This window comes from Ipomoea nil, unplaced genomic scaffold (genome assembly GCF_001879475.1).
Source record: "Ipomoea nil cultivar Tokyo-kokei standard unplaced genomic scaffold, Asagao_1.1 scaffold0982, whole genome shotgun sequence".
NCBI classification, from domain to species: domain Eukaryota; kingdom Viridiplantae; phylum Streptophyta; class Magnoliopsida; order Solanales; family Convolvulaceae; genus Ipomoea; species Ipomoea nil.
This window is the reverse complement of record NW_017617410.1, coordinates 1,177,378-1,194,369: the sequence shown is the minus strand read 5'-3', so window position 1 is coordinate 1,194,369 and position 16,992 is coordinate 1,177,378.

Sequence of the window (16,992 nt, the reverse complement as noted above, 5' to 3'; positions counted from 1 at the left end):
AAAGATGAATGGACTTACATGAAGCAACCACCAACAGAAGGAAGAGACTTGAAAATAGTTTGGAAGCCATGAAAAAGATGATATTGGTCTAAAGAGATTGATAGTGATGATAATTTATATATTGGTTAATTTTTTGACTGAATTGGTAAAAAAAGATATACTTTTGGTAACAACTTAATTGGAGGAATTAATTAAGACAAAATCGCTTAATTGGAGGAATTAATTAAGACAAAATCATTGGTGTGTATATTATTATTATTATTATTATTATTAATTAATTAATTAAATTTGAATATTACACAACTTAAGTTTTGGGTGGGTGGGTGGGTGGGTGGGGAGAAATTTGGGAAGGAGGATTTTACTTTTATGTAGATATATATAGATATAGATATAGATATAGATATAGATTTGTTCATACAATTATGTATATTTTTTATTATGTACATTTTTTATACAATTATGTACATCCGAATCAGAAAATTTTTTGTGTATTATGAAAAGAGTTGATGTGTATTATGTTAAAAGTTTATGTTTATTATGTATTATGTTAGATTATATGTATTATCTTTTAAAAAACAGTATGTATATTTTGTTATACAATTATGTACATTCATGTATAATATTATGTACATTTTTGAACATGAGATTTTTTTTAAAGGAAAATTAACTGTCAAACACTGGGTAGCGAAATTTCAAATATAAAATAAAAAAAAAAAAAAAAATCTAAAACGACGTCGTTTTACATCTGGGCGCACAATGTAACACGCGCCGTGGTACGGTGTAGGATATAAATTGCCCCTCTTTGGAGTTCCAAATTCGCGTACATGCTATGGGTGATTTGGAAGGCGAGGAACTGGCTTGTTTTCAACGGAAAAACCACTGCACGTTGCCCATGCACACGATGGATTCGGCTCAACTGTTTTCTTGGGAAGCTAAACACTATTTAGTTAAGCAAAGTAGGTTTGTGAATGGCTACTGGAAATGGCTTAGTTGGTCTCCTCCAGAAGAAGGGGGAATGAAAGTGAATACATATAGGGTTAGGAAAGCGAGTACGGGCTTAGCCAACGCGGGGGACTCATCCTGGACAGTGAAAGGAGTTGGGTGAAGGGTTGTGTCACCAAAGTGGGCATTACGGACAATTTCTCAGCTGAGTTGTGTTGTCAAAGAGAGGGTTTACGACTCAATTTGGAAGAAAGGATTAATAAGATTTGGGTTGAGATGGACTCTGCTGTGATGGTGGCCATCATGAACGCTGATATTAGGATGAAGGAGTTGCACACTTATTAAAGATTGCAAAGACTTGGTTGGAAAATATAATGTAATTCGGTTCGATTTTCTCATATTGATAGAGAAGGTAACCAATGCATGAATTAACTAGCGAACTTTGGGCAAGTAACAGACTATGGGACATCCATTCTTGATAATGCTCTGAAAGACATGAAAGTTCTTCTCTGGGCCGATGCTTATAGTGCTCCGAATCTCAGAATAAGATAATGCTCTGGGTGGAGTAGGGCCTCAAAAGCACAAAAAAAATATCGTCCATAAGATAAATTGTATTATATTTTAGTAGCTCATACAAGCTATACAAAATGTATATTAACCCAATTAATAAAGCCTGCAAATCTATTTAGCAGTAGTTATATCATAGACCGCGTGCATGTGCACCGCGGTAAAAAACGGCGTCGTTCGTTTCTTTAAGTAAAGAAACGGCCCGCTGTTATAGTTAACAGAGTCTGCTTGTTTGGTGTATTAAACACCAACTGACACTACAGTATATCTAAACCGACACTGCAGTTATATCAAAATGATACTGTAGTTATAGTGAAATGAAACTGCAGTGTATATAAAATGAAACTGAATAACATTTCACATATTTGAGTGTATATTGTACAATGAAGCTGCAATTATATCAAAATGATCATGTAGTTGTGTTTTAATGAAACTATAGTGTATATACAATAAAATTAAATAACATTTTCACATATTTGAGTCTATAAATATCGAATGAAACTATAGTTATATCGAAATGAAACTGTAGTTGTGTTGAATTGAAACTGCAGTGTATACAAAATGACACTGAATAATAGGGTTACTTTTTACGAAATGGAGAAAAACAAACACCGTTTCTTTTCATTTAAACAAAAAGACGTGCGGTACATGATTGATCATGCACCATGGTACACGATATATATAATTTGCCTCTATTTAGCAAATCCTGTACTTTTATTTGTGAATTGAAGTCGATCGATTGTTAATCAAAATTGCTATTTGTACATAGTGTTGAATTGTACATAAATTGACATATACTAATGATATTTCAAAACACAATCATATTCATGGATTACTCATAAATTGATTGATTCACCCGAAATTAATAATAAAAAAAAAAAACACATAAACAGGACATTTAGCATCCCTCTTTCAAGTTGTTACTTCATAAATTTATATGCATTGAAATACAATAATTTACGAGGTAACTAGAGAGAATCATGTTAATGTGATGGCCTACCAAATTTCTTAGTCAGTAGTCACCCAACAAAAAAAAAATGGAACTAGTAAGGAGGCAGCCTAAGGAAAGTTAAAATTTTCTTTAGATTATAGAGGTGTTTATATTCTTCCTCGGTCCATAGACATAAAAAGGAGAATGTATAAATCACCAACTCCCAACTTAAAAGAATCTTATCCTCTTTGGAAGCCAAACAGGGAATACAGGAATATAATATTTTATTTTATTTTTCTATAAATTTCTACTGTGCGTCAGATCACAACTATCACAATGCAATTTCACACCCCATCTTTCATCATACTTAAAGAAAAAAAAATAATAATAAAAGGTAATCAATATTGGTTGTCTCAGAATTATTCTCTTCCGATATTGCTATATATATGAATAGAATAAATTCTTCTTTATGCATACTAATAATACTATTTATTTTACTTAAACATTTAACCAATACTTAAGGGTACAGTGGCCGAGTTAAATTAAATATGTTATACTAATCATGCAGTGTACCAATGCAATACACACAGCATATATACGCACTGGTGGAGTACAGTGGTGGTTAAATGTGCACTGACTTCCACAAATTATATTATACCATGTTGAGCTGAGTTAGGCTAAAGATCGGAATATGAATCGTAATTAGAATCAATAGTTAATATGTTAAATAAAATAATATAAACGCAAGTAAGGAGAAGAAGGAAATAGAGAATGGAGAGGAAAGGCCAATCTTTTCATTCATCTCCACACCATGATATAAGGTGTGTCCATTACAAAGGATATAAATATACTTAATGAGCAATCAAAGCATCCGTTACATTCGTTACAAATGATGTCCACTAAATATGTTTATAATACACTCACTTGGACATTATTTGTCCACAATCTTGCTTTGATAAAAACTTGCTAGGAAAACCCTGTGGGAAAAACCTAGACAAGAAAAGTATAATAGAAAATATATTCATGCCTCATTAAAAACTTCACTAGGAAAACCACGTGGGAAAAAACCTAGTTTAAGAAAAGAGTACATGATATATGTAAAAACATATATTGTATTGGTCGCCTCATTACAAACCTTAACTTAAGAAAACCCTGTGGGAAAAACTTAGCTAAGGGAAAAAGAGTACAACCATAAGCCTTCAGGGCACAATCGGCATAATCTTCAGGATTTTGGGATTTGTCTACTTAAGCAATTATTTTGCAAATTTTCCCCATTTACATTTATATATCATACTCATGCCTCGTTAAAAACATCATTAGGAAAACCGCGTGGGAAAAACCTAATTGAGAAAAAGAGTGCATGATGTATGTGTATTCTTGTTTTAGCTTTCTCATTAAAAACCTTAAGCTAAGGAAACCCAGTAGGGAAAAAGCTTAGCTAAAGAAAAGAGTACAATCATTAGTCGTCAAGACCTAATCTTTAGGATTTTACATTCAATCTTCCGGATTGATTCGAGTAAATGTACTTCTCGTCTCCTCCTGAAGATAACAATCTTCAAGTTCTACATATATTTCAAAAATTTGAAGTAATGGATTGGACAAATCTTCTGGATTGTCACTAGAGTAAATATCTAATAATCTTATGACTCTTCTAGAGCTCATATAACATTTGTGCAACACAAGTGTTATTGTCCTCCTTTTGAACATTTAGGAAAATTCATTGTATAACCAGTTTGGACTTGGCATTGCGGGGATCAAACAAAACTGCCAGTACCCAAGTAGCCTATTAAAACCGTATCATGGTTTCTTACATAAATGTCATGTCTTTGTATCTCGAAGATACCGGAGGATATGTTTAATCATTATTCAAGTACTTCATTTGTAGGGGGAGCACTAGATTTTGCTAGCAATTTCATCGCAAATATGTTGCGATTATGGAACTTCTGGTTCTACAATGGTGCTCCAACGATAATGAAGTAAGGGACTTCGAGTCCAAAAAGGTTCCTTATCTGCTTCAAGAGATTATTAGACAACCTTTAGTTTGATAAAAACATGACACTTATATATGCATATAAACATGTGAAAAAGCATTTTTAGATGTAAGCTGACTGGTGTATATAAAAAAATCTTCAAAGAAAAACTCGATCTTCAAGTCGAGATAATACTTATAGCTTTCACAAGCTTTTTATTTCAAAAGTCTCAGTCTTTAAACATGAACTGACATCATCAAGATCTTTATATATTTCATTGATGTTTACACCATCAATCTTAACTGAGATAATAAATAATAAATAAGTTCATTATAACTCTTTATCGAGCACACAATGGTACATATTATTCCTTCAATGAGGATATTAACTCTTCGCAACCCTTTAAAGAGTAAATAATGACACATAATAATACTTAAATAAATCCTCATTTCGAGAATTATGAATCCATCCAGGATTTCTTAAAATAAATTTAACTGCATATCTAAATTTATTATTCTGCCAATTGTATTATGTAGCGGAACTTAATGTCATTTACCGTGGGAGAGTATATTTGATTAAAATAAATTAAGGGTCTCTGCGTGAACCCATAGGCTACAAACTCGCTTCATCACCTCATTATTCTTATTTCTCTTTCATGCACACACCCATATGTAACCTTCAGGGTTAACGCTCAAATTGTGTATTATTATAAAGAGAATTATCCATTTTAGCGAGTCGAGCTATGCCTTAATTGCTCCTTTATACGTTAAATAGTCATGGCACTTCCGGTGCCTAACTCTGGATCCAGATTATTATCATATAACGGAGCAATTTGTAATGGCAATTGTGTTGCCGACAACTATAACCTTTTTATAAATGTCTACTATATTTGTAAAAGTAATGGCAATTTCTAAAACGACCAGATTCTATACATTTCCCAAAGATATTTTGATCTGGTCGTTCCGCATCCCTAGTATTGTGTTTGTTTGGTGCACCTATAAATTGACTAGGGTTTCTTGTCATCTGGACGAGCGTCTTCAGGACTAAATTATTCAATGCTATTTCAAGAGTGAAAATATTTTTATACTATATCTAGTATAATGATTCTTATTTCTTACATACACCGATGGATCTCCTATACTTCTGGTATCAAGGAGTATCGATATATTTGGTCCAAGTTGGGAAGGTATATGGGACCTAGTCACTCTTTTATGATCAGTATGATCAATATATGTATTTGGCAGATTATTTGCTAATATCACAAATAGATTATCTTTTGAACTTCCAGTTCAGTCTAACTAGTACATGGATTTAAATAATGAAGATATTTTCATTCTATGAAATTTCTTGGCATTCTATTAAATTTGAACACTTATCTCCCCCTAATGCCGAGAAGCAATCTTCATTAATTAAGTATGCAATCAGCGTACCTAAGAATATGTATTGGTCTCCTATCATGTGCTCTTAGTATTAGCTAATCAAGAGACAGAGGGAGAGCAAATAAAAATTAGGGCATAAAATATTAAATATATACTAATATTGAAGAGCTAAGCTGATTGCCAAACAAAGACATTGCGAGGTAGTTCCCCACTTCATTTTGTTGTGTGATTTGAATACTCTTTTTGTCAATAAATCCACCAAGTAATTAATATGATTGACTTAATTATATATTTTTTTATTTTTTTAAACAATTATTATTATTATTATTATTATTATTATTATTATTATTATTATTATTATTATTATTATTATTATTATTATTATTATTATTATTATTATGTATACCCTTAGGTCATTTTACATGTTAATCTAAACAGCTAATTTTTTTCAAATATTTTTTAACCAATCGTTGATATAATTCGCTGGTCAAATCCGCTAACGCTAACCACTAACTGCTGATTGTCAAACAAGGACATTGCGAGGTAGTTTTCACTTCAATTTGTTGTGCGATGAATACTCTCTTTGTCACAAATCCCGTAGTTAATATGATTGGCTTTATTATTATATTTTTTAAAGTTTTTCATGGTATTAGTAAAATACTTGGTAAATAAATATATAGCATTATTTTGTATTATAATTTTGATATTTAATTAAAAAAATAGTGCACAAAAAAAAAAATAGACAATGTAGTTGTAACACCCCTGATTTTCAAGACATTTAAACTTAATAAAAAAGGTAACATCTCATTAAATCCCAAAACGTAACATAAAGTGTACGGGGTGCTATGCCACACCTGGGCTAGAGAACCCAGGTGCACAGGCTGTCTAACTACTATCCTCTGAAATATAAATGCATAATATGGCACGCAGGCCGAAAGGGAAACTATACTATTTCTACGCTCCAGTTCTAGCGCGCTCCAGTGCTCTAATCCTCTGTGCCTGAAAGCCAAATATATCTGTTCAGCGAGAGATGCTGGTAACCCACTCCAACGCGTTGAAATACAATACATATAGAGATATATATAGATATACGAAAACCACTTTGAGCATGAAGATATATCCTACGAACTCTAGCTTTAAAAACCGGGAATGACTCGACAGATAAGGCCAGACGCAAGCAACAGTTATAACGAGCATACGCAGTTCACAACAGATAAGGCAGATAAGGCAAAGCATAAACAATGATCATAACCTAACATGAACAATCCCCAATATAAATCCCATAGTCACATCCCCCCAAGACACTTGTAATCACAACTCGTCCATGTCACAACACATAACACACTTTGTTGGCGCCACAGGACCAATCGCATGCCCATACATGAGGGTCAGCGCATATAGCTCTGACACGGCCCCGCAGCACCCTGTCCCGTATCGCAACACGGAGGGGTCGATCGCAACCGACCGATGAACCGCAGCTCATCATAATGTTTGATCGCAACCAAACAGTGGACCGCAGCCCAAGAGAGTATGTCATCTGACTGTAGCCAGGAATTCCCATCTGACTACAGCCAGCCTCTGAACCGCAGCTCAGGAAAGATGTCACCTGATTGCAGCCAGGAATTCCCATCTGACTACAACCAGCTTCTGGACCGCAGCCCAGGATACCGTCATCCGACTACAGCCAGGAATTCCCATCTGACCATAGCCGGCTTCTGAACCGCAGCTCAGGATAGCCAATCCGATCGCAACCGAATTGGGGTAACACGCACACATAACACATAGCAAGCACATGCAACCCACATTACACATTAGGGAGGGGGAGAAAACGTATAATAAAACCTATGCGTGATCCATCACTTACTAAGAATAGTCCTAAAGGGTTCATACTCCTTCCACCTAGGTCAACGGGATACCAATTCAACTAGCATGCAATATAATAGACTCATAAACCTACGAACGGTACCCGAAATATCAAACTAGACATAGGCACGACAAACGGGGTCCGTTGGGACACCACGGGGATCGGGGAAACATCAAACGGGGAAGCCGAGGTCCCGAGGGGGGGGAATTTCCAGCGGGTAGCCGGTGGGTGGGGGTCCACCCGCCGGCTGCCCGCCGGGCAATACTGTTCCGGGCAGCGGGTCGCCGGCGGGCAGCTGCCCGCCCGCCGGCTGCCCGCTGCCGGAACAGTGTTCTCGGCCGTGGGTAGGTGGCGGGTCCCCTACCCCCCACCTACCCCCCACTGACTCTTTCATCAACTTTTCGCCCCGGGAACCGTTGTGGAACCCGAAACCATGCTTAGACACTTTACAACGCAATTAACGACAACACGTAGACAATTAACGGATCAATTACGAGAAACGAACGACACATAACCTATCATGCTTTTCTAAATATAATCAACACCCAAACATGCGATTTCCCTACCCGATAATCCAAGAATAAGATCATACGATACAACCTAGGGTTCTAATTACTTTTATATCAACAAGAATACGATTCATCTTCTAATTGCAAGATTCGGTAAGAATAACACACAACATCAAGGATGCCAATTAATCATCAAGAACATCATAATCATCAAGAACAACACATAATCATCAAGGATCCCGAATTAATCATCGAGAATATCATCATTATCAAGAAACTCCCAATTATCAAGATTATCAAGATTCCCCATGGAATCATCAAATCAACATCAATAATAATCATCATAATTTCGCCATTCACAATAATATGGGGGAAAACCCTAAGGGGAAATCATAGCTATGAAAATAGGTTTTGTTGAGACATGGGTTACCTCTTAGCCTTAATTAATTCCTTGGCTATGAAGGATCTTTCTTTAAGCTTTCTTGCTTTCTTGATTTCTTCTAAGGGAATTCTTGGAGCTCTCCTGGGGTGATGGGGCGTCTAGGCGTGTGGGAGGTTCCGGGTGTCTCCTAAGTTCCCTATTTATATATTTAAGACTCCTAATTAGGACCTGAATGGTATGGGTTTACTAATTCTATTCCTTATAGGACTCAGGGACTTGTTTTAGGGATAAGGTTCCACATTAATAAAAGCGGATCCTAATCACAATCTGAATAGTAAAAGGCCTACTTCCTTTATTCCTAATAGATAACTAGGTCTAGGATTCCCAATTAGGATCTAAATAGTAAAAGGTTTACTATCTTTATTCTTAATAGGCTTAAGCCTCTAATTTAGGCAAGGGTCCACGGTTCATGGTGGACCCTATTAATTAATTAAAGGGGAACCTAACATAATTAATCATATTTAATTATTATTAGCGGGATTAATTAAATAATTAATCCAGGATTAAAGGTCGTAACACGGGGTGTTACAGTAGTGAATATAATCAATTAATGAATTTGAATGTAAAGTATTTTTACGTTGGAGAAATATAAAGACAATATAACTAATAACATTATTTCTCTTAATTAATTTATTAATAATGAATAATTTTTTTTAATAAAGACATTTTAGGGACAATGTAGCAAATATAATCAATTGGTGAATTTGAATATAAAGAATTTTTATATTGGAGAAAAATAAAGACAATATAACTAATGAAATTATTTCTCTTATTTAATTTATTCATAGTGAATAATTTTTTTGAATAAAAACCGCACCGACCGCACAGGAAGACCTGTTCTCATTTGAACCAATATATATATATATATATATATATATATATATATATATATATATATATATATATATATATATATATATATATATATATATATATATATATATATATATATATATATATATATATATATATATGGTAGGGTTCCAGTGAGAACATGTGCTTAGGTGAGAACATGAGAACACATCATGTAACACCCCCTAATTTCCATGCTAAATTAAGCCTTAGACATGCAGATAACTAATCATAGCATTATGCACAGCGGAAGACTAAACAATGGTTATATAAATAGGAAATAAAGGGTGCTATGCCACGCCCATCCAAAGGTGAACGCACAGGCGAAACATCTGCATAATCCACAATCTAAATCCATACATAAACAAGAGTACTAATGTCTAGCATTGGCACACAAGCCACAACAGTTCAAAACAAAGGGATCTAAGCTAACAGGTTCTAGACCGCGCTCTCGTCTACTCATCACCTGAAAGAAGCACATAAGATATGGGATGACGCTCGGTCAGCGAATGATGCTGGTAACCCACCAATACATGTGAAATATCATATGTAGATAGATAGCATATGTATACAAAATCATTTGCGAAACGGGATATAGTATATATAAGTTTCAAAAGCCAAGATAGAGATCATCACACGACTCTATGCACTCACAATAAAGATAAGGGAACACATTCCAAGACAACAAGAATACAACGACACTCAAGAACGGCTCAAGGCGTAATCTACCATCAGACAGTAGATTATCACCCGACATGCATAACACAAGAGAATAAGGACACAACCAATGACAACACATTGCCTTTGCGACTACACACGTCACAAATAGAGAAACACACAACAACGGCAACACAAGCCTTCGTGACATCACTCATCACGAATTGAGATGTCTACCTTATGCTCGGTTCCAACCTTATGGCTACCCCCAACCTTATGTCTAGTTCCAACCATTACCTCCAGGACCCCTGTACTTCTGAGTCCAACATTTTCCCTCCTAGGACCGTCGTCCCCCAATAACAAACCACCAACAAGACCACCAATTCATAGTACACGAGGGTACCGATCACACACACGACAACACATGCCACCCAAGAAATACGTGAACCCATCACTCAGGTCATAAACTCCATAATCGCGTCATGGCCACCACGAGGACCACTGTCGTACCTTGGTGACTAATGTCCCATACCATTAATCGTGCAATCCAGGTACAGCCACACACACCACGCCACAACAGGAATCAATCAACGGATCACAACGAAGATATGAAACCATACTCAATCAAGGAATGGATCATAGTCCAACAACAACGATGAATAACACAAGTCATCATCAACATTAGGAAAGGACAAACAACACACACGCTAGCATTTAAACACCAAACTAGCATGCTTATCAAACGGGTAAACCAAACGTAGTTCCGAAGAACACACAAGACTCATCACGATTCAACGAATCTCAATGTTGAACACTTAGCACGATTCAAGACACCAAAACCTGCATGGATTCCTACCATATAGTTCTAGACATACGAAACATCAAGAAGACGCTCAAATAGTTCCATAAAATAACTCGGGAAGTCAAAAGACCAAATACCGAGTCAAAAGAATCACGGGGAACAAATCCCCAACAAGCCACATATTGTACCCCGCGGGTGGACCCACGGGTAAACCCCCACCTGTGGTTCCGCCCGCGGGTACACACCCACAAGCCACTTGTACCCCGCAGGTGGGGCGGCGGGTAGGCCACTGCCCGCCGTTCCGCCCACGGGTACACTCCTGTACACCAAAATAATCCCTTCGGGGATTTTCAACACCAAGCTCAAATTCAAGTCCAAAACATGCCAAATCTCACCAAATACAACAAAATGACTTGAATCAATGGAATAGCCAAGCAATGGCATACACGAACCCTAAACACAAGCTCTAGATATGCATTTTCACAAGACAATGCATAAACACTCACATTTCATGGCAAAATCACATGTAGAATCCAAGAATCATCAAATAGGTAAGCAAAATAGATTTTGTAGAGCATGGGTTACCTCTTGTAGACTTATCCTTCACTTACAACACTCCATAAGGCTTCCAACAAGGTTCCCTTTCCACACCCACTTCAAGAACACACTAAAACAACATAAAGATTTCACCTTTATAAAAAGGTACCTTAGAAAACACCAAAAACACAAGAGGAGGCTTAGATCTTACCCTCCTAGATGCTCAAAGGTATGAAAGGTAGAATCTTGAAAGCAAACTTGAAAGATCTTGGTAGCCCTAGGTGTGGCTTGGAAAGAAAGCTAACTAGCTTTTAAAGAGAAGATAGAGAACTTATGATTTTTCTCTTGGAGAGTGTTTGAAGAAATGAAATGTGTCTTCCTAGGTTAGCTTGAAAGACTATTGCCAAGGAAATGTCTCATTTGCCCTTACTAAAATGAAATGTGTAAGGAAACAAGGGAACAACTCTCAAAGCTTAAGGTACAACTTTTGACTTTGGGTTGACTAGCCAATTACTAGTCCCCCGACTATTGAATTTTCAGGAATTTAAGGAATTAAACTATCAATTGGGTTAGGATTAATTACTTAATTAATCCCTTAATCAAATTTGGATTACGGGGTGTCACACATCATGTGCATCCATCTAATATTTTTTTAATGGTATAGATTAGATTAAGTGTGTGCGGACGCGCGTTAAATGTGTGCAAACACACTTAATCGCGTTTGCACACATTTAATGCGTGTTCGCACACACTTAATCTAATCTAGACCGTTAAAATATATTAGATGGATGCACACGATTTGTTCTCACATTCTCACCTAAGCAGGTGTTCTGATATGATCTTATATATATATATATATATATATATATATATATATATATATATATATATATATATATATATATATATATATATATATATATATATATATATATATATATATATATATATATATATATATATATATATATATATATATATATATGGAGAGAGAGAGAGAGAGAGAGAGAAATAGGATCAGGTGTGGTGATCAGCTTCCCGTGAAAGATGTGGTTTAATATCAGCCCTTGATCTAATCAAAACTAAAAGCGCAAATTGAACACATATTAAAGAAAAAAAACGCAGAGGCAATTTGTTTTTTTTTTTTTTTTAAATCTATGTCAAATTTAAGGTCGTGGTTTTCCTTCTTAAGATGGGTGGTTTTTGTGCTTAAGATTTGTAGTTTCTGTGTTGTGTGCTTAAGGTGCGTCAGTTGTTGAAACTTAAGATGCATTGGTCTAAAGCTTTAGGTGCGTGGTTTTCCTTCTTAAGGTGCATGGTTTTCTTTCTTATGATGTGTGGTCTGTGTGATTAAGGTGTGTCAATTGTTGAAATATAAGGTGCGTCGGCATAAAGCTTTAGGTGCATAGTTTTCCTTCTTAAGGTGCGTTGTTTTCATTCTTAAGGTGCATCGGTCTAAAGCTTTAGGTGCGTGGTTTTCCTTCTTAAGGTGTGTTGTTTTCCATCTTAAGATGCTTTGTTTAAATTTCCTTCTTAAATGCGCTATTTTTTAGAGTTTGCTTCTTTAATTCCAGCGATGCTTGGACCTCCAATTCCTTCTGAGACGCTTCTATGTCCGTTTGTAATTCATTTTGCTTCGCTGTAACATATTCTGTAATTTTTGGACTATTTTTTGTTGTTTCTACCGTTGATTGCATCTTGTTAGCCTTGTCCGAACCTCTTGGACATTCTGGAAATTTTCTAGTAGCAATGGCAGCATGTTGCACCAATTCTAGATTGGTTTCCAAGTAGTAGCCGTTGATCTGTGCGTTTTCTGGAAAATTTGGAAGGACGCGCCTTTCTTTCTTTTTTTTTTTTTTTCTAATTTTCATTGATTTGAGCCGTTGATCTAGATATGATCAACGACTCAAATCTATCCCCATCTTTCACTTGGGAGCATCTTTGCACCAGAACCACTCCATATAAATAAATAAATAAATAAATAAATAAATATATATATATATATATATATATATATATATATATATATATATATATATATATATATATATTGAATCCAATGAGACCCCTATTAAGATGAAATGGTGAGACGACATCTTGACCATTTATAAATTTGTAATGGAAGGATGAGATTGAATGAGAAATATACTGTAAATAAGGTCATAATTTAATTAGGAGGGTTAAAGAGTAATTCTATTAATGTGTTAATTTTGGTTAGAATTAGAATGGAATCTTTGAATTAATGAAAGACCACAAATATAATGGGAATAAGTAGTAATCCAATATGGTTAGTAGTTGTACCACTCAAACCGTGAACAAAGGGTGTTGAAGCGCAAGAACATTGCAGAAGTTGAAGATGGCGACTACTATCACAGGTATGAGCTGCTGTCTTGATTTATAAATTGTTTTTGAACGTTGGTCTGTGCGCTGTTGACCGACGGCGTGTGCGTAATAAAATGTAACGAATTTGTTTAGGATCTGAATGTAGGTTTGTGCGTAATGCTGGAAGTAGTAATTGGTGGATGTGTTCTAGGTATTAAGCTTGTGCGTACTATTGGGTGTTTAGGATCTGAATGTAGGTGTGTGCGTTGGTGAGGGCAAGTGTGTGCGCTTGTTGAACATATATTGAATCTTGGGGTTCAATAATTTTATTTTTGTTTTAAGTATTCCGAATATTATTATTATTATTATTATTATTATTATTATTATTATTATTGTGTATTTTTAGTATATTGACAGGTAGCTTTAATCGTCATTGGTTTTTTTTTTTTTTCTTTTTTTTTGAAAGGTAATCGTCATTGACTTTTGTTGTTCACATTTATTAAAATATTGTAGAGCATATGGTAGTAATTAGTGTGTGCGTTCTTGGTGTGAAGTTTGTGCGTAATACTGGGAGTAGTAATTGGTGGGTGCGTTCTAGGTATTAAGGATCCAAATTTAGGTGGGTGTGCTGGTGAGGAGAAGTGGGTGCGTTAGTATATTGACAGGTAGCTTTAATCGTCATTGGTTTTTTTTTTTTTTTTTTTTTTGAAAGGTAATCGTCATTGACTTTTGTTGTTCACATTTATTAAAATATTGTAGAGCATATGGTAGTAATTAGTGTGTGCGTTCTTGGTGTGAAGTTTGTGCGTAATACTGGGAGTAGTAATTGGTGGGTGCGTTCTAGGTATTAAGGATCCAAATTTAGGTGGGTGTGCTGGTGAGGGGAAGTGGGTGCGTTCTAGGTATTAAGCTTGTGCGTATTATTGGGTTGTTAGGATCCAAATTTAGGTCTGCGCGCTGGGGGGCGGGGAGAATTGTGTGCTCAGGTGTATGATAATTATTTTTACTATGTTGTGGTAACTTTTTTTTGGTAACTGTGCATTAATTTTGGTATGACTAGGTGTCAATGCTGTAGATGCGGTAGAGGCTGTACAATTGCTGTCGTCCGAGGATGTTGAAGCACCCCCTGTTGCCCAACCAGACTCGGATTCGGATGGCTCGGATGATGGGCTTGATGCGGATGAATTGATGCAGTTTTGCCGTTTCTTTGAATGTCTTTTATTTATCTATTTATTTAAATGAACAATGCAGACTACCGGTTTTTCACTCGTGTTTAAATTTTTTCCAATTTCTCATGTCTTACGCTATTCTATCTTCATGCACAAACCAACAAAATCATACGTCATTCCAATCATACGCACACCATATTTACGCACTTAGATTGCACATACACTGTTAATTGCACACACTATTACCCACATGACACAAAAACAAATTCGTTACGTTTTATTACGCACACGCCGTCGGTCAACAGTGCACAGACCAACATCCAAAAACAATTTATAAATCAAGGCAGCACCTCATACCTGTGATAGTAGTCGCCATCTTCAACTTCTGCAATGTTCTTGCGCTTCAACACCCTTTGTTCACGGTTTGAGTGGTACATCTACTAACCATATTGGATTACAAATTATTCCCATTATATTTGTGGTCTTTCATTAATTCAAAGATTCCATTCTAATTCTAACCAAAATTAACATAGAATTACTCTTTAACCCTCCTAATTAAATTATGGCCTTATTTACACTATATTTCTCATTCAATCACATCCTTACATTACAAATTTATAAATGGATGGGATCTCATCTCACCATCTCATTTAATAAGGGGGTCTCATGGGATTTGCACCCTATATATATATATATATATATATATATATATATATATATATATATATATATATATATATATATATATATATATAGTGTGTGTGTGTGTGTGTGCAAACGCGATTAAGTGCGTTTGCAGACATTTAATTTGCGTTCGCACACACTTAATTTAATCTAGACCATCAAATAATATTAGATGGATGCACACTATTTGTTCTCACGTTCTCACCTAAGCAAGTGTTCTCATAGGAGCCCTCCCCTATATATATATATATATATATATATATATATATATATATATATATATATATATATATATATATATATATATATATATATATATATATATATATATATATATATATATGTGGGAAAAGTTTCAGAAGGCATAACTTTTGACTCGGTTGTCCGGTTTGGTCCACTAATTTCTCAAAAAAATGCTTCTTTAGCTCTTAATTTTAGTTTTTTATGTATTTAGATGGTTTAAACAATCTTTTGAGCAATTTTACAACCACTTTGGTAAATAGTTTCTAAAAAATAACTATGAAAACCTTATGTTTTATTACTAAATTTTGAAATTTTTTAATTTTTAAATTTAATTTTTAATTAAAAAAATAAAAATTAAAATAAAAAATTAAAAAATCAGCGCCTAGGCGCCTAACATTTTTTGCAACATTTATATATATATATATATATATATATATATATATATATATATATATATATATATAGAGAGAGAGAGAGAGAGAGACCGGTTCATATGAGAACCACTCCCAGGTGAGAATCCGTGGTCTAATTTGAGCTATTTATTTGTTAGGCAAGATATGGCTAAAATTTGATAGTTTTTAACTGCTTTTTTTCTTAATTTAAGTGGCAGGAGTATGGATGTGATTTTGTTCAGTTTTTCCTTGCATGGAGTTTCCAAATACTTTATGCTCCTTGATTTTAGGCTGTTTTAAGCACTTTGGCTCGCGTTAAGAACTCTCTTGGTAATAAAGGTCGGTCATTGCATTAAAAGTGATTTCACCACTATTGATTTACGTACTAAAACCGGATCGTCCTCCATGATTTACACAACTACCTCTATACATATGTTGCATTAGAGTTGTGTAGATAAGAGATATGAGAGAACAAGGAAAATAGAGAACTTAATATGCTTTATAGCGTTTTGAATGACTCTTTACGGGGTGTTTGGTTGGTGGGAATTACAATTTCATTCTCACTTAATTCTCACATAATTCTGAAGGCAAGCAAATTCTTTCGTTTAGTTGGAGGGAATTGCAATTTCAATTCGCGGAATTGCAATTCCTTTGTTTTTCTGTAATTAGAATCTCACCCCACTTAGTATTTAATTTCAATTCTATAGATTTTAGGAAGAAAAAATATAAC